Here is a 20,274-nt window from a genome sequence, read left to right on the forward strand (position 1 = left end):
CCATGGCAATTGGTGACGCGCGCGCGTCCGTCCGTCGGTGCGTGCGTCTGTTAGTGCAGGTATAGGAAGATAAATATTTTTATTGTATCATTTATCACTATTTAAATTTCGTTTTCTTTATATGAACTTCTATTAATGAAATCGTCAAGTCACTGCATGTAGATGCATAATGAAGTTTGCAGCTTCTAAAGATGGCATGCATTGTCTTTGTGTTAGACGCATCAGTTTTCAAAAGCAATTAAGAAAAAAAGCAATTATGTTTTGCAAAAATATCCTATTCTTGGTTTCAAAATGACCACGCCCACTTTTACATGCACATTTACAAGAGCTTCGTTGATTTTAATATTTCCGATAATATTGCACCACATTGTTAAATATCTTAGGGGTCCAGGTCTGAGTCTGCTCAATAGTCTACTGTTCTTAAAGTGGGGATTGAGACCACCTGCGGGTTCTGGAGACACTGTGAGGGGGGTCGCAAGATCCTTTCCATCACCAAATAAAAAAAGTTGAATGATCTAAAATTGCATATTTTACCGGTGATTTTATGGTGATAAAAAAAAACAACATTAAAATATTAGTTGAATTTTAACTAATGGTTAACAATGCTTTGAGCATTAGTTTCTTAGCAGTCTTCACAGCTGGTAGCCAGGTGAAGAAGTCTTATGTTGACATTTCCACACCATACTGAATGTTTGGAACTCAAGTGAAGAGAATTGTGGTCCGTTATCTGACATGACAACATCTGGGACGAGAAATAGGGCCTGACGTTACACAGCATTTGTTTGTTTGTGTCCTTTGGTCATCCTTTCAGCATCATTGTCATGAGCATCTGGAGAGTCTTATCCTGTTTCCTTGCTATGCGTAATGCACTGAGCCTATCTTCTGAAATAGGTAAATGTACCATATTCAAAGTTTCTGTGTCAGCTTCCACTGAGCTATATGATGAACATTCAGGAAGGTAAGCTCTACTCAGAGTGTCTGCTATCAGCATTTCTGTACCTGGTACATATCACATCTAAATCATACTTCTGAATGTGCAGCATCATTCTCACCAGTCACATGGTCTCTAATGGATTGTGATCACTTTGTACTGTAACTTTACGACCATAGGTGAACTGGTGCAACTTTTCCATGCAGAAAGCCAGTGCTAGAAATTCAGTCTCTATTTAAGCATGACCTCGCTCTGTTGATGTGAGTGCTCGGCTTGCCAATGCGACTGACTTGCCCTTTCTTCTTGGCTGCACCCAAACCTGTCGGAGGCATCGCACTGTGCCGTCAGTTCTTCCTCTGGGCTGTAGTACTTCAGCACAGGAGCATTTGCAATGGTCTCCTTCAGTGTCAGAAAAGCTTCCTTGTGTTGTTCTGTCTCAGCAGCTCACACTGGTCAGAGAGGTGTGAGCAGAAGTTGACAGGTAGTTGACCATACCCAGCAGTCATTGAACAGCTTTCACATCTGCTGGTTGTGGCGTCTGTTTGATGGCACACATCTTTTCAGCATCTATCTTTAGTCCATCCGCTGACAGGAGATGTCCAAGGTTTGCGGCCTCCTTTTGTCTCAGTTTGAACTTGTCTTCTCATTGGGAGGTTTGCAGACAGACTGGAGACACACATTAGTGTGAGAGAAACACGGTTAAGTGTATTTTGGATATGTGACTTTTTAAAGGAACACTTTATGATATAGCATTAACTATCCTGCAGCCATATTAACATGTGAGAGAGATCAGTGGTGTGCTTGACCACAGCTACATAGTAATGATGCCTGCACACAGAATAATGAGGTTGTCTTTGCCATTTTATTTGTTCTAGTTCTCCTTAAAGTCACCTTATCCTTATTAAAAAGAACTTGACTTGTTTACTTTAACATACAAAATGTAAGACAGTTAAGACTTTTTAATTGGTTGCAGATGTTTTTTGGTCTGTTAGGATGACAAAATGTTTCCTGCAGACGTTTTCTACTTTTATTAGCGAAAAAGCAAAAGTTTGTAGATTTTTTTGTATTTGTTGAGAGAGGCCCTGTTTGTCTTTTTAGCTGTTTACTGTCAACTCCTGATCCCATCCTCTAATTAAGCTTTTGTTTTTTTTTTTTTTAATATGTAGCCACAGAGATGTGTAACTCTAGGTCACCGTCTGAGTCTGAAGCTCTGCTAACAAAGCTGGACTCCAATGTGAGAGCAGGTGATGTCGCCCAGGAAGAATTGGAAGCTGCAGCTAGAGAGAATAGGAAAAACACCCCAAGACTGTTGAAATGTCCTTCTTGTGGTAAATCGCTCAGAGTGAAGTGTTTGATGGAGAGACACTACCTGACTCATTCCAAACCTCACCTCTGCTCAGAGTGCGGCAAACGTTTCCTCGACACTGAAGGGACTCGTCGCTCATTCAAGACGTCACACCGGAGAGAAGCTTTACAAATGCTCAGTGTGAAACAGAGTTTGCTTACAAGTCCACCTTTGTCAGACACGTGTCGACACTCACTGAAGAAACCAGACACACAGACCTGCACGCTGTGAGACGATTTTCTTTAGAGTGAAAAGATACATTTCTGTAATGTGTCTTCAATCATTGAATTATAGTTTCATTAAACTGCCTTTTCTTTTTTTGGGTTTCATGTTAAAAATTAAAATTCAGACAATCAAAAATAAACTTCGTAGCACAGATGTTTAGCCTGCTCAACTATTTTCAAACATCCTGTCATATTAAGCTTTAAGTAAATATTTGTTAGCAGCCTTTAAAATGAGAGAAAGCACCAACATTTTGTGACTATGACTGTAAGTCATTGTTACCTGAACCTCCTTGGTGTAGGTGTTTGTGATTGGTCCAGAATAGCAGGCTTTGAGATTTATTCCCTTTGTCCAGCACTGACTTCAGATGATGTTGATTTTCTCCTGCCTATAAAATATTGAAATCGACCTCTGGAAAGTGAGACAACAGTTTGATCTCTGCTGTCTTCATTAGCAGTTGTTGAAATGCTTGTGTTGTTTCTTTTCGTTCTTTAGTTTTCACTTGGTGGATTTGAGTGGAATCACAGGAATTATTTACATGTGGGTAATTATCTTTATCATTAAGCAAGGGCAGGCCAATAATGAACACTTGGTCGTGCCTGAGAACTTGAATTAAAGCACTGAGCGGACACAGCAGGAGTGAAGTCACTAAACACAGCTCTCTCTGTCCATGTTTGAAAAGGAAAAGTTGCTAAATGTGCATCATTTTGTCACGATTTCCTGGGATGTAAATAATAAAGACAAAAAGAAGAATATAATAGTAACTGTCACAGTTCTGGATGCACAATATTCACTTCCCCTTGTATTAGAAATGCCACTTTTACATCTCTACAGTGGTATGCCAGCACTGAATATGTGCTGATCTTTATTTCACCTTGTTGCAGTGTAAATAAAACTGGGGGTTGAATCACTATAAGAAACACAACATACCCAGCAATGAGCAGATTACTAGGCTGTGTTTTACATTAAAGACACTGGGAAATGATGTTGTGGATGAATTGAAGCGAGTAGAAGGTTTTCATGTTGACTTTAACCTCCTTTATAAAATAAATTAGTTTTGTGAAAACCTTCATGGACAACGCACGGTAAGAGTGATATCAGAAGTCAGGTGTATTGTTCTGTTCACTGTGAAACAAAGAGTGGTGTTTTAATCCTCTGTATGTCCACTAGATGGTGTCTGAGGATCAACATTAACTCAAAGACTGTTCTCTGAGAAATACACTATCAACAGGTGTGGCTACAGACAGTCACTAATATTATCACAAAGATTCCTTTTAAAAAGTCATAAAATTTGAACTTCTTTGATCCAGTTAAGAGACATGAAACCATGTTTTGATCAGTGTGTTACACAGAGCTTTAAATGGATGAATTTATTCACATCTGTCGCTTCATGTTCAAGACGTCTTTTCACGGTAAAGGAAAGATAACAGATAACTATCAGCAAAAAAAAAGAAAGGTGATTGCTTGAGATGATTTACACTGTAAGACCCTTTGAAACTGGAAGAGATGTGATCAGAGGGCGAGAGGTGAAACGTCAGGGGCCTGGAAGTAGTTTAAAAAGTAATGTTTGAATGGTCATTTTTATTTTCTTTCACCGTTTCTTAATGTGACAAGCAACATTTAAACTAAATGTTTGAGAGAGAATAAACCTGTGACACATGCTTTTGGGGTTTGTTTTGACATGTAAAGGATTTCATGATCTGCCTGTGGAGAGTTCAGCTGAGTCGTTGTTCACTTTTTAAATCTCTCCTAAAGAAACACTAAAGTCACCTGCGAGCCTTTCCGAATTTTACATGAATTAAAATTTATACTTCTCTAAATTCCTTTGGGAGAATTTTGTCTTTTTGTGTTAATTTTATTTAATTTAATTTCTTAAAATGTGTTTGATTTTTTTTTTTTTTTACTTTTACTTTACCAGGAAATAAAACTCATTGAGATTAAAAATCTCTTTTTCCATCGTGTCCTGTACAAGACAGGCAGCTGTAAAATTAGCACAGTTTGTTTCTTACAAACACTGAGAAGCCAAACATACATGTTTTAAAATACACCATGAGATCTGAAGAGAGACACATTCCTTTAAATATATTGCAGGACAGGAGCCACAGACCATGGCCCGGAGGGTCTAGTTAGTTGAGTTGGTCATCTCTTGAATGGGACGTCGGGGGTTAATCCTTGATTTATTTATTTTTTTAAAGGCTATAGCTTCTGAATTTTGTTGTCAGATAAAAACATTGTTTTTATCCTTTGCATTCTTCTGGGTAGGTAAGTCTTTCTGTGTCTATCGAGGGTCTATGGTTAAACATTCAGTATGGTTTTGTGTGCTTTCACACCCCCCTAATGGTCTCAGAGTGCAACTGCACTGTCATGGCACAGTGCTGATATGCTTCCCCCTCTTTTTGACAACAGTGTCATCATTACCTGACATCCAAATCTGTTGTGAATAATATCTGCAGGGATGTGCACACTCACTGCTTCATGCTGGGTCTCTTTTTAGCTTCACATGTCACCGTCCTCTTCTTCTTAGCCTCATTATATCAACAGTACTGAGATTCTTTCTGGTCACTCTCAGCACAAGTGATTTTCTCTCCTGCTTACATCCTTTGTCTCTCTACACAGCAGAGCTCAACCCTTTAGGAGGAACTATTAACTCTTCTTCATGAATAAAGGCTTATCATGAAACAGCAGCATTAGTAATTTTTACAATATTAGTAGTAACCAATGGACATAATGCGAAAGCTCATCTAGAACGAATATAAGCAGCATAGCATGAAAAAACCCACCATTCTTACTTGTGTTATTTTTTAGTTTTTTCAATTTAATTAGTGCTCCCTCTTAGAGTTGTAAAGGAAACCCTAGATCAAGCAACGTTTGATATTTGGTTTTAATGCTGAATTATTATACACTAAGCAAGGTAAGAATAACAGGATGTAAACTACTATCCTAAAATGAATGTTAACAATGTTCACTTCTTAGGTAGATTAACATACCTGCTATAACCCAATGTGTTGTCATCAAGCTCTGCAGAAGCCTGACAACAAGTCACTCATTGGATTCAGCTGCGTCCGAGCAGGGAGACATCTAACAGTCTGAGGAAGCCGACCCTCCAGGACTGGAGTTTGACACCCCTGAGGTAGGGTGATGCTGATTGGGTGGAGGTGGTGATTTTAACATTATTATCATTACCGTTTTCTGGAAGAACTTTAAAGCTGGGCCTAACAAGCAAACGACTACCTGTGTGAACTACATTTAGTGCAGAAAACAAAGACATTTGAGAGGCATTTCAACTCTAACGACCTGAATGAGCTGGACTCTGTTTCAAGTAATGTGATCATCAAAGAGTAAGTGATTTAAAATCCATAAGCCGCTGTGCCAACTTATTTGATTCTGGCTGTTATCCCTTTTTTTTAAGTTTATTTGGGGGAGATGCATGTGGTCTTGTGAGCATGCAGTGTGCTCTGGAAGAAGAGCACCCACTTTGCCATTGTTTGAAAGGATGATTTGCATTTTGCATATCAGCTGTTTCTTTTGGTAATATTTCTCTGTGCTGTTCTCGTTGCATTGCGGGGCGCACGGCTGTGGCTGATTGGTCATCTCTTGGCTGGATGCATATCCGATGTGTTCTTGGGCAAGACACTTAACCCCAGGTGGTCCTGCTGCTTCTTCAGTGGTGAATGTGTATGAATGAAAGGGGTTGGTTCTGATGGACTCTTTTCACAGCAGCCTCTGCCCACAATGTGTGAATGTGAAGGTGTGACCTGCAATATTTAAGCACTTTGTGGAGTCAGAAGACTCGAAAAGCGCATTACTAGTCCATTCACCATCGTTAATCCTTGATTTTTAAAGGCTAAAGCTTCCAATTTTGGTGTCAGAGGAAAAAATACTTTTATACTTTGTATTATTCTGGGCAGGTAAGTCTTTCTGTGTGTCGAGGGTCTATGTTTAAACATGCAGTATTGACACAGTGCTGCGAGGTGTGCGGGAGACATGCATGTTGATGCCGGGGACAGAATTAGGCAGAGAGAAGTGTCGGCCTCCAAAAGTGTACAGTTCAAATGTGCAGAATAAACAACAAACAGACAACCTCAATACGGCCAGACTCTCCGTGTCTCCTTTGAGCAGGTAAGTCAACCCCTCAGTTGGAGAATAGACTTGGAGCAGAGTCTCCCCTGTGTGCTGTAACTACGGTTGGAACTCTGAAGCAGGAAAGGTTAAGACCCCTCTTAGACAGCAGTGTCATGACATCCAAATCTGTTGTGAATAATATCAGCTTCTCTCTCTCTCTCTCTCTCTCTCTCTCTCTCTCTCTCTCGTAGCTTCATCTGTCACCGTCCATCTTCTGGTTTGTGATTGTAAAGCTGTATGAATCTCAGGTGACCTGAACGTTCAAAGTTGTTGTAATATTGAAAGGCAATAGGCTATACTTGTTGCTTTAAGAGTTTGCTGGATGTGATCTATGTTACCCACCTCCCAACAGGTTGCTGCGTATAGAAACACACTTAGTTTGGGTGTTGAGAAATGAATCTTTAATCCTCTCATAAAGCTCGGTCTGTGTTGATCGTTGCTGTGTATAAACTGTAGGACTGAGTGGACGTTCATCGTTTAAGAAACAGACACTCGGGTGATGTCTGTGTTTTTATTTGCAAGGAGCAACAAAAAACTATTTTACTTATGTGAAAACTTAAATCAATTTTTTACCATCACTTTCATTTCAGCATAAATATTACTTTATCACCATAATGGGTAAAATACGTAATTTTATATAATTTAACTTGTGTATGATGGAAAACATCTCGGGACCCCCCTCTCAGTGTCTAAGGAGCCCGCAGGTGGTCCCAAGCCCCACTTTAAAAACAGCAGTGTGGACAAGACTCAGACCTGGACCCTAATGCATTTAAAATGTGATGCATTAATTGTTTTTAACTAGACGTGTTCAAAACATTCAAATCAACGTTTTAAAGCTTCTGTAAATTGACATGTAAATGTGGGCGTGGCCATTTTTCCACCAAGTGGAACAACAAGCTACTAAAAAGCAAAGGTTAACAATTTCAATTGTTCACCAACAAGTATATAGTACCAATAAGGTAGGATTTATGTTATAAGACAACATTATGAACACAGTTGTAATTAAATCTATTAGTAAGGAATTTAATCCCAGATGTTTGCTATATTCCCTTACTAATAAACCAACTTCAGCTTCGTACACTAACAATGACAAAGCAGCAGAGGGCGCACAAGTACAGCATCTCCTAGTCTTAGAGAAAGGAAAGCTGTTCAGGGTTTTAACCCTGCAGAGTAACATCATGAACACTGAATGTGTTTCTTTTATTCTTACAAGGTTTTTTAGCTTGTCCTGTGTTTTTTTTCTGAAATCAATTTTGGGCTATGATGTTATGAACCTGTTTGCATGACAATATTCAGGTTTTCTATCCATTCCAGCCGCCATTATTTGTACCAATAAAAAAAAAAAGAATCAGTTTTTTTTTTCACATGGTACTATGTTTTCTACCAGGTGTTTTTTTTTTTTTTTAAAGTTGGCACACACAAAACAAAATGAGGCTACCAACCATGTAATTTACGATTGTCATGAAAAGTACTAGCCTACAATGTTTCACATATGTGGTTATTATCATAGTGCTTTTTCTTATTTCTGTTATTGTGAGATTCATTGTTTACCTTTTTTTTTTTTCTTCCTCTGACCCTCTCTCCAACACTGTTATCCCTTTTCTTCATAAAGCATCCAGATCACAAAACATCGTGGTTGTCTTTGCATATTATAAAAGCACACAAGCCAAACCTTATTTCACCTAGTTTTTGTGATTTTTTTTTTTACTGGAGTTAGAAGAAAATGCTGCAACCTTTACTGTTTGTATTCTGTCATGTTTGTCCCAATGAACCTTCTTTTTTGTATTTGTCTTGTTAACTGACAATTTTGTACTTTATGGATGTTATTGTTTTTTTATGAAAAAAAACAAAAAAAAAACAGAAATATTATTTTATCCATGTTTCCTTTCAAGCCGCACTTTCACAGTGCTGGTTTTATATACACACTGGTTTAGAAATCTACCTATTAAACATAGTCTATTGATATGGCTGACACCCAGGCGGTAAACACTAACGCTCTTTTTGGTGTTCAGAGAGAGGAGAAAACATTGTAGTAATTCCAGCTGCAAAACTCAAGCTGTGTCTTCTTACAGAAGGTTGTAGTTCAATGATGGACGGCTTGGAGACGGTGGCTAAGAAGAGCCATTACATCCTGGACAACTCACAATCTCCCCCTCTCCATGATGACCAGCTCCTTCATCTTCTCATCATCCCCCAAGTGCAATATGGAGTATTTCAGGCGCTCCTTTGTGCCTACTGCGATCAGACTGTAGAACAGCAGTGACTCCTACAGTCTGTCTTCATCATGAACATCACTGTCCAGATGAACACTTCATCATGCATGGCAAAGCTTGTTGATGAACTGAGGCTTTGACTGTTCCATAAATTCACATCAAACTAATTGTACCTTTACCAAATGATTCAATATCACACTCTTACATGTTACACTTACAAATAATAATTCAACAAACTTAAAAGTTGCCTTATGATAAATTTTATTTAAGATCTCAAACAGCATCAGGTTTCTGAATGAAATATGATACTGCTGTACCAGTAATCAGTAATAACGTTGTCTATATACAGAGGTGTAAAGTAACAAAGTGCATTAAGTCCTGTTACTGTAAGTGAGTAGTTTTTGTTTGTATAGGCTAGTTTTAGTTTTTGAAGTAGTTTTTAAAATCTGTACTTTTACTTTGACGTCCGTTACGGAGTAAAATACACAGACCTATGAATTATCTATTTTTCACATGTTTGAAATAAAACTAAACTCTTTACACTTTCTTTTTTGCATGCAGGAGAGATGCATTGTTAAAAAAAAGTAACTAGTAACTTTTACTTAAAGTACATCCACAATGACCTACTTTTTACTTTTACTTGAGTACATTTTTAAATTGGTACTTTTCCTTGTACTTTACTAAAATTGTAATAAAGTAACAGTACGTTCACTGGAGTAAATTATGTTAGTGCCCTTTACACCTCTGTCTATATAAATTAAAGTGTTTGAGAAAGAAGCAGCAGATGGAAACAAACGTCGTCTTTGCTGGTGGTGCTGGGGTGCTCCTCGTCGCTGGGCTGCAGGCTGAAGGGGGGGGGGGCATGACTTCATGGGGTTCACGTTTACAGTCAGCTGCTCCACCGAGGACTCCTGCCCTGTGACACAGAAATACAGAGAGTAAATAAAAGTGAACAGAACTTTTAACAGTGGATATGTTATAATTTCCTTCCAATAATTAAATGATTTAGCCTATAAAAAAACTCCACATATTAAGAGTTAGCTTGACCGTATCCTAACTTTATGTATGCTGCTACTTCTGCTATCGTAGTCTCAGTGAGGGGATGACTTACTTTGATGAGTTAAAAGAAAGGCGTCCACCGCTCTCCAGCTGCTCCTGTACTCGTCCATCCTTCTCGTCTGGTCTGGGATGTAAACATCTTGTCTTCATGTGGATGTCTTTATTCTCCCCGTCAGCCTGTCGCTAAAAAAAAAAACATAACGCTCTCACAGAGTTAGTCAGACAGATAATGACATGTTTAAAAGTGCAAGAAATTCAATCATGTGTTTTTAAATTACAGCTCTTTGCAGATCATAGAGAAAGACATATTTAAAACACTTACCTTCAGGTATCTACAGCTTCATTAATACAATCAAATCATAAGGCAGCCAGGTATTAATTCAAACCTGGTAGGAGATAATACCACCTGAGTGATCAGCAACCACATCAAATATTTGGGACACACTATAAGGAGCTGCTGTAAGAGAGGGGAGCGAAGTCTGAAGTCTTCATCTTCATCCTCTTCGTACATGGAGTCGTACCGGAGTCTTCACTCTCCACGTCAGAGCCGTCAGTTCAGTCATTGTCTTTGTTATTTGGGGCAGATACTGCTGGCTTGTAAAAGCCCGCTCAGCAGTTCAGATTGAGGATTTGAGAGGCTGTCTGTGGTCGATGACGTGTCGTTTCCGTGTTACTTATTGATGGCTGAAACTGCTGGCTTGTAAAAGCCCGCTCAGCAGTTCAGATAGAGTGAGGGATGGGAACCGTCAGTCCAGTTGATGTCTGGGGAACAAGTCACAATGGATGATTTTGGAGTTTTTGTGGTTTTTGGAGTGTATGGTCGGACTAATAGGTTGCTGGTACTCTTCAGTCTCGCTGGAGAGAACATTTGTGTACTTGTATACACAAACGGGTCGTCTGTTTCAGTCCGAGTCGCTGTCTTCCACAGGAGCCTGCCAGAGTCTTCTGAGTGTAGAGGAGCCGAGTCTGCAGGTGGAAGGCTGCTCATCGTCCGTGTCTTCGTAATCCCTCCTCTGCCTCTTCGCACGGTCCTGTGCTGGAGCACACTCCTCCCGGATCCTCTTCAAGTAGGAGCCCAGGCCTGGGATGGATGAAGCAGACTCTTCTGGACCAGCCGAGGTGGAAGGACCAGCGGGGACAGGCGGTCCAGCAGGAGGACGAGCAGGAACGGAAGAGCCGACGGGGACTGCTGGATGCGCTGGAGGGAACTGCTGCACGAGAGGGGAGCGAGGTGGGAAGTCTTCATCTTCGTACTCTTCATCCTCTTCTTCATCTTCATACTCTTCTTCTTCTTCGTCTTCATCTTCATCGTCTTCTTCTTCGTACATGGACTCGTACCCGGAGTCTTCACTCTCCACGTCAGAGTCGACAGTCCAGTCGCTGCTGTGATCCGTTTCTTCATCTTCATCCTCGTCCTCGCTGAGGTGTTGAGGGATGTCGCCGACAAAGACTAGGGGATAGCCCCCAGTCTCATCTGCTAAAAAATACCTATACTCACCTTCCTCCTCGCCAGGGATTAAGAGGGCTGGGACACCATCGAAATCGGGGAAGCTGTCTCCTGTGAGGTCATAAAACAACAGTGAGGAGGAATATTCATAAGGTTTGATCATGTGATATAAACAATTTACTTTTCCTTTAAACAATCTATGCGTGTAACCAAATAACAAACAACAATAAAAGTGAAGTGGTGTAGAGGCTTTTTCCAAGAGCGGCCTGTTCAAAGTTACATATTGTGAAGTATTTTTTATTTTAAACATGAGCAACATTTGATTCTACATTTACTGGACTCCTTTTTTACAGACTGAACATGAAGAGACATTTTGACTACATGTATGGCTGATGATGAATTTGAGCTACAAATTAGAAACTAAACTTAGAAATATCAATTGATGACACAATTACAAACTTGTCTTCAAATAAAGGCTGCAGAATCACCTGCCAGCTAAATTACATTGTTTTGACTGACCTATATATATATATATATATATATATATATTTTTTTTTTTATCCCAAATATTTTTGCCTGTATATACAGGACCCTCAGGTGGAAGGACCCATGGAGGCTGCCTGAGCACCTCCTCATATCAGTGAATTGACTAGGCTGAGTAATTTACAAGGACTAGTTTCTATATAAACAAACGATTCAATAAATCAGGCTTAAACAGTCCAAACATACACAGAAGAACGTGCTCCTGTTTGTTTACACAGTACATGCGTCTTCACTTCCTGACGTCATGTCATGAGTTCCATCATCACCATGGTGACCAAGAAATGCACATTTTTAGCATTTTTCGATTTTTTACTCTTGTCGTCAGATCGTATGCTAACCTTGACTTAATGTCGATGCAAATATTGAGAACAATGACATGCTGTCAAACCAAAACAACATTATTTAAACCTGTTTAGGTGTTGGGTAATTCCCTCCACTTTTTCCCGGGATATTTGAAAGATTTCGGTCCTCAACACGTGTTTTACAAGGAGACATCGACGTGTGAAAGTTTCTCTAATTTCATTTTTTTTTTTCTAACAGGCTCAATAACACGACGTGAACGACCTTTAGATTAAAAAGTTACACTGATTTCTGAACTGATAAAACAATTTAACGTTGTAGAGATGATTTGTTATGCAATATACATTATTAAGTAGTTAATTTAAAAACAAATGAGGCTGTGTAAAAAGATTGATGTCTTACCTAAAAAGAAACTTTCATGAAAGTAGTGTCCCATGGCTGGTCTGCTAAAGGCCAATTAAAGACTCTTCTTCTCTTTCCGCTGGAGATGAACTATTCAAAAGGTTTGTTGAAGTTTTCTAGAAGTTCTCTTGAGAGCTTTTCAAAGGTTAGCTTTACAGCTGAGATTTTGCAGGTCAACTCGTTCAAAGTTCAAGTGCAAAAGGGGAGAGTTGAAGGTTCCACAGCCTTATATAACCTCGGTTGGATGTTTCCATGGCAATTGGTGACGCGCGCGCGTCCGTCCGTCGGTGCGTGCGTCTGTTAGTGCAGGTATAGGAAGATAAATATTTTTATTGTATCATTTATCACTATTTAAATTTCGTTTTCTTTATATGAACTTCTATTAATTAAATCGTCAAGTCACTGCATGTAGATGCATAATCAAGTTTGCAGCTTCTAAAGATGGCATGCATTGTCTTTGTGTTAGACGCATCAGTTTTCAAAAGCAATTAAGAAAAAGCAAAGATACGTTTGGATGTTTCTAAGTGTGTTCAGAATTTCTATCTCTGAGATTAAAGTGTTTCACAGACATTGCTGTGAACGATCAAAGTCATATCATCTTTGAATGTTGCGTTTTGAACAGTTTCTCATTTATCCCAAAATGTGAACTACATTTATCAGATAAAGATTCATCTCTGCATTTATTGAGGGAATAATCATCAGATATTTGGGAATAAATTCCTTACCAATAGATTTCTTCACAAACGCTTTCATAACGGTGTCTTATAGCTAGCCTACATATAAAAACAGTTAAATCCAACTCCTGTAGGAAAAAAACACGAGCGCAGCTCAAAGTCGAGTTACTTGGAGAAGTACCTTATTGGTACATTATTGTTAAAAAAAAAATTGGAACCGTGAACCTTTTGCTTTTGGTAGCTTGTGATGGTTCAAACGAGGGGTTATTTGGATTTTGAATCCATTGCAAACATTTGTTTTACAAAAATATCTTATTATTGGTTTCAAAATGACCACGCCCACTTTTACATGCACATTTACAAGAGCTTTGTTGATTTTAATATTTCCGATAATATTGCACCACATTGTGAAATATCTTAGGGGTCCAGGTCTGAGTCTGCTCAATAGTCTACTGTTCTTAAAGTGGGGATTGGGACCACCTGCGGGTTCTGGAGACACTGTGAGGGGGGTCGCAAGATCCTTTCCATCACCAAATAAAAAAAGTTGAATGATCTAAAATTGCATATTTTACCGGTGATTTTATGGTGATAAAAAAAAAAAAAACATTCAAATATTAGTTGAATTTTAACTAATGGTTAACAATGCTTTGAGCATTAGTTTCTTAGCAGTCTTCACAGCTGGTAGCCAGGTGAAGAAGTCTTATGTTGACATTTCCACACCTTACTGAATGTTTGGAACTCAAGTGAAGAGAATTGTGGTCCGTTATCTGACATGACAACATCTGGGACGAGAAATAGGGCCTGACGTTACACAGCATTTGTTTGTTTGTGTCCTTTGGTCATCCTTTCAGCATCATTGTCATGAGCATCTGGAGAGTCTTATCCTGTTTCCTTGCTATGCATAATGCACTGAGCCTATCTTCTGAAATAGGTAAATGTACCATATTCAAAGTTTCTGTGTCAGCTTCCACTGAGCTATATGATGAACATTCAGGAAGGTAAGCTCTACTCAGAGTGTCTGCTATCAGCATTTCTGTACCTGGTACATATCACATCTAAATCATACTTCTGAATGTGCAGCATCATTCTCACCAGTCTGGTGAACTGGTGCAACTTTTCCATGCAGAAAGCCAGTGCTAGAAATTCAGTCTCTATTTAAGCATGACCTCGCTCTGTTGATGTGAGTGCTTGGCTTGCCAATGTGACTGACTTGCCCTTTCTTCTTGGCTGCACCCAAACCTGTCGGAGGCATCGCACTGTGCCGTCAGTCCTTCCTCTGGGCTGTAGTACTTCAGCACAGGAGCATTTGCAATGGTCTCCTTCAGTGTCAGAAAAGCTTCCTTGTGTTGTTCTGTCTCAGCAGCTCACACTGGTCAGAGAGGTGTGAGCAGAAGTTGACAGGTAGTTGACCATACCCAGCAGTCATTGAACAGCTTTCACATCTGCTGGTTGTGGCGTCTGTTTGATGGCACACATCTTTTCAGCATCTATCTTTAGTCCATCCGCTGACAGGAGATGTCCAAGGTTTGCGGCCTCCTTTTGTCTCAGTTTGAACTTGTCTTCTCATTGGGAGGTTTGCAGACAGACTGGAGACACACATTAGTGTGAGAGAAACACGGTTAAGTGTATTTTGGATATGTGACTTTTTAAAGGAACACTTTATGATATAGCATTAACTATCCTGCAGCCATATTAACATGTGAGAGAGATCAGTGGTGTGCTTGACCACAGCTACATAGTAATGATGCCTGCACACAGAATAATGAGGTTGTCTTTGCCATTTTATTTGTTCCAGTTCTCCTTAAAGTCACCTTATCCTTATTAAAAAGAACTTGACTTGTTTACTTTAACATACAAAATGTAAGACAGTTAAGACTTTTTAATTGGTTGCAGATGTTTTTGGGTCTGTTAGGATGACAAAATGTTTCCTGCAGACGTTTTCTACTTTTATTAGCGAAAAAACAAAAGTTTGTAGATTTTTTGTATTTGTTGAGAGAGGCCCTGTTTGTCTTTTTAGCTGTTTACTGTCAACTCCTGATCCCGTCCGCTAATTAAGCTTTTGTTGTTTTTTTTTTTTTAATATGTAGCCACAGAGATGTGTAACTCTAGGTCACCGTCTGAGTCTGAAGCTCTGCTAACAAAGCTGGACTCCAATGTGAGAGCAGATGATGTCGCCCAGGAAGAAACGGAAGCTGGAGCTAGAGAGAATAGAAAAAACACCCCAAGACTGTTGAAATGTCCTTCTTGTGGTAAATCGCTCAGAGTGAAGTGTTTGATGGGGAGACACTACCTGACTCATTCCAAACCTCACCTCTGCTCAGAGTGCGGCAAACGTTTCCTCAACACTGAAGGGACTCGTCGCTCATTCAAGACGTCACACCGGAGAGAAGCTTTACAAATGCTCAGTGTGAAACAGAGTTTGCTTACAAGTCCACCTTTGTCAGACACGTGTCGACACTCACTGAAGAAACCAGACACACAGACCTGCATGCTATGAGACGATTTTCTTTAGAGTGAAAAGATACATTTCTGTAATGTGTCTTCAATCATTGAATTGTCTCATTTGTCTTAATTATAGTTTCATTAAACTGCCTTTTCTTTTTTTGGGTTTCATGTTAAAAATTAAAATTCAGACAATCAAAAATAAACTTCGCAGCACAGATGTTTAGCCTGCTCAACTATTTTCAAACATCCTGTCATATTAAGCTTTAAGTAAATATTTGTTAGCAGCCTTTAAAATGACAGAAAGCACCAACATTTTGTGACGATGATGTAAGTCATTGTTACCTGAACCTCCTTGGTGTAGGTGTTTGTGATTGGTCCAGAATAGCAGGCTTTGAGATTTATTCCCTTTGTCCAGCACTGACTTCAGATGATGTTGATTTTCTCCTGCCTATAAAATATTGAAGTTGACCTCTGGAAAGTGAGACAACAGTTTGATCTCTGCTGTCTTCATTAGCAGTTGTTGAAATGCTTGTGTTGTTTCCTTTCGTTCTTTAGTTTTCACTTGGTGGATTTGAGTGGAATCACAGGAATTATTTACATGTGGGTAATTATCTTTATCATTAAGCAAGGGCAGGCCAATAATGAGCACTTCTCGTGCCTGAGAACTTGAATTAAAGCACTGAGCGGACACAGCAGGAGTGAAGTCACTAAACACAGCTCTCTTTGTCCATGTTTGAAAAGGAAAAGTTGCTAAATGTGCATCATTTTGTCACGATTTCCTGGGATGTAAATAATAAAGACAAAAAGAAGAATATAATAGTAACTGTCACAGTTCTGGATGCACAATATTCACTTCCCCTTGTATTAGAAATGCCACTTTTACATCTCTACAGTGGGATGCCAGCACTGAATATGTGCTGATCTTTATTTCACCTTGTTGCAGTGTAAATAAAACTGGGGGTTGAATCACTATAAGAAACACAACATACCCAGCAATGAGCAGATTACTAGGCTGTGTTTTACATTAAAGACACTGGGAAATGATGTTGTGGATGAATTGAAGCGAGTAGAAGGTTTTCATGTTGACTTTAACCTCCTTTATAAAATAAAATAGTTTTGTGAAAACCTTCATGGACAACACACGGTAAGAGTGATATCAGAAGTCAGGTGTATTGTTCTGTTCACTGTGAAACAAAGAGTGGTGTTTTAATCCTCTGTATGTCCACTAGATGGTGTCTGAGGATCAACATTAACTCAAAGACTGTTCTCTGAGAAATACACTATCAACAGGTGTGGATACAGACAGTCACTAATATTATCACAAAGATTCCTTTTAAAAAGTCATAAAATTTGAACTTCTTTGATCCAGTTAAGAGACATGAAACCATGTTTTGATCAGTGTGTTACACAGAGCTTTAAATGGATGAATTTATTCACATCTGTCGCTTCATGTTCAAGACGTCTTTTCACGGTAAAGGAAAGATAACAGATAACTATCAGCAAAAAAAAAGAAAGGTGATTGCTTGAAATGATTTACACTGTAAGACCCTTTGAAACTGGAAGAGATGTGATCAGAGGGCGAGAGGTGAAACGTCAGGGGCCTGGAAGTAGTTTAAAAAGTAATGTTTGAATGGTCATTTTTATTTTCTTTCACCGTTTCTTAATGTGACAAGCAACATTTAAACTAAATGTTTGAGAGAGAATAAACCTGTGACACATGCTTTTGGGGTTTGTTTTGACATGTAAAGGATTTCATGATCTGCCTGTGGAGAGTTCAGCTGAGTCGTTGTTCACTTTTTAAATCTCTCCTAAAGAAACACTAAAGTCACCTGCGAGCCTTTCCGAATTTTACATGAATTAAAATTTATACTTCTCTAAATTCCTTTGGGAGAATTTTGTCTTTTTGTGTTAATTTTATTTAATTTAATTTCTTAAAATGTGTTTGATTTTTTTTTTTTTTTAACTTTTACTTTACCAGGAAATAAAACTCATTGAGATTAAAAATCTCTTTTTCCATCGTGTCCTGTACAAGACAGGCAGCTGTAAAATTAGCACAGTTTGTTTCTTACAAACACTGAGAAGCCAAACATACATGTTTTAAAATACACCATGAGATCTGAAGAGAGACACATTCCTTTAAATATATTGCAGGACAGGAGCCACAGACCATGGCCCAGAGGGTCTAGTTAGTTGAGTTGGTCATCTCTTGAATGGGACGTCGGGGGTTAATCCTTGATTTATTTATTTTTTTAAAGGCTATAGCTTCTGAATTTTGTTGTCAGATAAAAACATTGTTTTTATCCTTTGCATTCTTCTGGGTAGGTAAGTCTTTCTGTGTCTATCGAGGGTCTATGGTTAAACATTCAGTATGGTTTTGTGTGCTTTCACACCCCCCTAATGGTCTCAGAGTGCAACTGCACTGTCATGGCACAGTGCTGATATGCTTCCCCCTCTTTTTGACAACAGTGTCATCATTACCTGACATCCAAATCTGTTGTGAATAATATCTGCAGGGATGTGCACACTCACTGCTTCATGCTGGGTCTCTTTTTAGCTTCACATGTCACCGTCCTCTTCTTCTTAGCCTCATTATATCAACAGTACTGAGATTCTTTCTGGTCACTCTCAGCACAAGTGATTTTCTCTCCTGCTTACATCCTTTGTCTCTCTACACAGCAGAGCTCAACCCTTTAGGAGGAACTATTAACTCTTCTTTATGAATAAAGGCTTATCATGAAACAGCAGCATTAGTAATTTTTACAATATTAGTAGTAACCAATGGACATAATGCGAAAGCTCATCTAGAACGAATATAAGCAGCATAGCATGAAAAAACCCACCATTCTTACTTGTGTTATTTTTTAGTTTTTTCAATTTAATTAGTGCTCCCTCTTAGAGTTGTAAAGGAAACCCTAGATCAAGCAACGTTTGATATTTGGTTTTAATGCTGAATTATTATACACTAAGCAAGGTAAGAATAACAGGATGTAAACTACTATCCTAAAATGAATGTTAACAATGTTCACTTCTTAGGTAGATTAACACACCTGCTATAACCCAATGTGTTGTCATCAAGCTCTGCAGAAGCCTGACAACAAGTCACTCATTGGATTCAGCTGCGTCCGAGCAGGGAGACATCTAACAGTCTGAGGAGGCCGACCCTCCAGGACTGGAGTTTGACACCCCTGAGGTAGGGTGATGCTGATTGGGTGGAGGTGGTGATTTTAACATTATTATCATTACCGTTTTCTGGAAGAACTTTAAAGCTGGGCCTAACAAGCAAACGACTACCTGTGTGAAGACATTTGAGAGGCATTTCAACTCTAACGACCTGAATGAGCTGGACTCTGTTTCAAGTAATGTGATCATCAAAGAGTAAGTGATTTAAAATCCATAAGCCGCTGTGCCAACTTGTTTGATTCTGGCTGTTATCCCTTTTTTTTTAAGTTTATTTGGGGGAGATGCATGTGGTCTTGTGAGCATGCAGCGTGCTCTGGAAGAAGAGCACCCACTTTGCCATTGTTTGAAAGGATGATTTGCATTTTGCACATCAGCTGTTTCTTTTGGTAATATTTCTCTGTGCTGTTCTCTCGGTGCATTGCGGGGCGCACGGCTGTGGCTGATTGGTCATCTCTTGGCTGGATGCATATCCGATGTGTTCTTGGGCAAGACACTTAACCCCAGGTGGTCCTGCTGCTTCTTCAGTGGTGAATGTGTATGAATGAAAGGGGTTGGTTCTGATGGACTCTTTTCACAGCAGCCTCTGCCCACAATGTGTGAATGTGAAGGTGTGACCTGCAATATTTAAGCACTTTGTGGAGTCAGAAGACCAGAAAAGCGCATTACTAGTCCATTCACCATCGTTAATCCTTGATTTTTAAAGGCTAAAGCTTCCAATTTTGGTGTCAGAGAAAAAAATGGGTAAAATACGTAATTTTAGATAATTGAACTTGTGTATGATGGAAAACATCTCTGGACCCCCCTCTCAGTGTCTAAGGAGCCCGCAGGTGGTCCCAAGCCCCACTTTAAAAACAGCAGTGTGGACAAAACTCAGACCTGGACCCTAATGCATTTAAAATGTGATGCATTAATTGTTTTAACTAGACGTGTTCGAAACATTCAAATCAACGTTTTAAAGCTTCTGTAAATTGACATGTAAATGTGGGCATGGCCATTTTTCCACCAAGTGGAACAACAAGCTACTAAAAGCAAAGGTTAACAATTTCAATTGTTCACCAACAAGTATATAGTACCAATAAGGTAGGATTTATGTTATAAGACAACATTATGAACACAGTTGTAATTAAATCTATTAGTAAGGAATTTAATCCCAGATGTTTGCTATATTCCCTTACTAATAAACCAACTTCAGCTTCGTACACTAACAATGACAAAGCAGCAGAGGGCGCACAAGTACAGCATCTCCTAGTCTTAGAGAAAGGAAAGCTGTTCAGGGTTTTAACTCTGCAGAGTAACATCATGAACACTGAATCTGTTTCTTTTATTCTTACAAGGTTTTTAAAAAAAATGTTATTCATCAACTTTGGGCTATGATGTTATGAACCTGCTTG

General features: G+C 39.1%; 1 long non-coding RNA gene across 1 annotated transcript; it reads right to left on the reverse strand.

Moving 5' to 3' along the window:
* Nucleotides 1–9,345: 9,345 nt before the first annotated feature.
* Nucleotides 9,346–12,846, reverse strand: LOC306837062. The gene is made up of 4 exons (XR_013780853.1): nt 12,585–12,846; nt 11,391–11,450; nt 9,945–10,069; nt 9,346–9,749 (listed from the first exon to the last, which is right to left on the reverse strand). It is a non-coding gene; the product is annotated as an uncharacterized lncRNA (long non-coding RNA).
* Between the last annotated feature and the right edge of the window lie 7,428 nt (nt 12,847–20,274).

Source organism: Symphodus melops (genome assembly GCF_947650265.1).
Source record: "Symphodus melops genome assembly, chromosome: 16".
Lineage (NCBI taxonomy): Eukaryota > Metazoa > Chordata > Actinopteri > Labriformes > Labridae > Symphodus > Symphodus melops.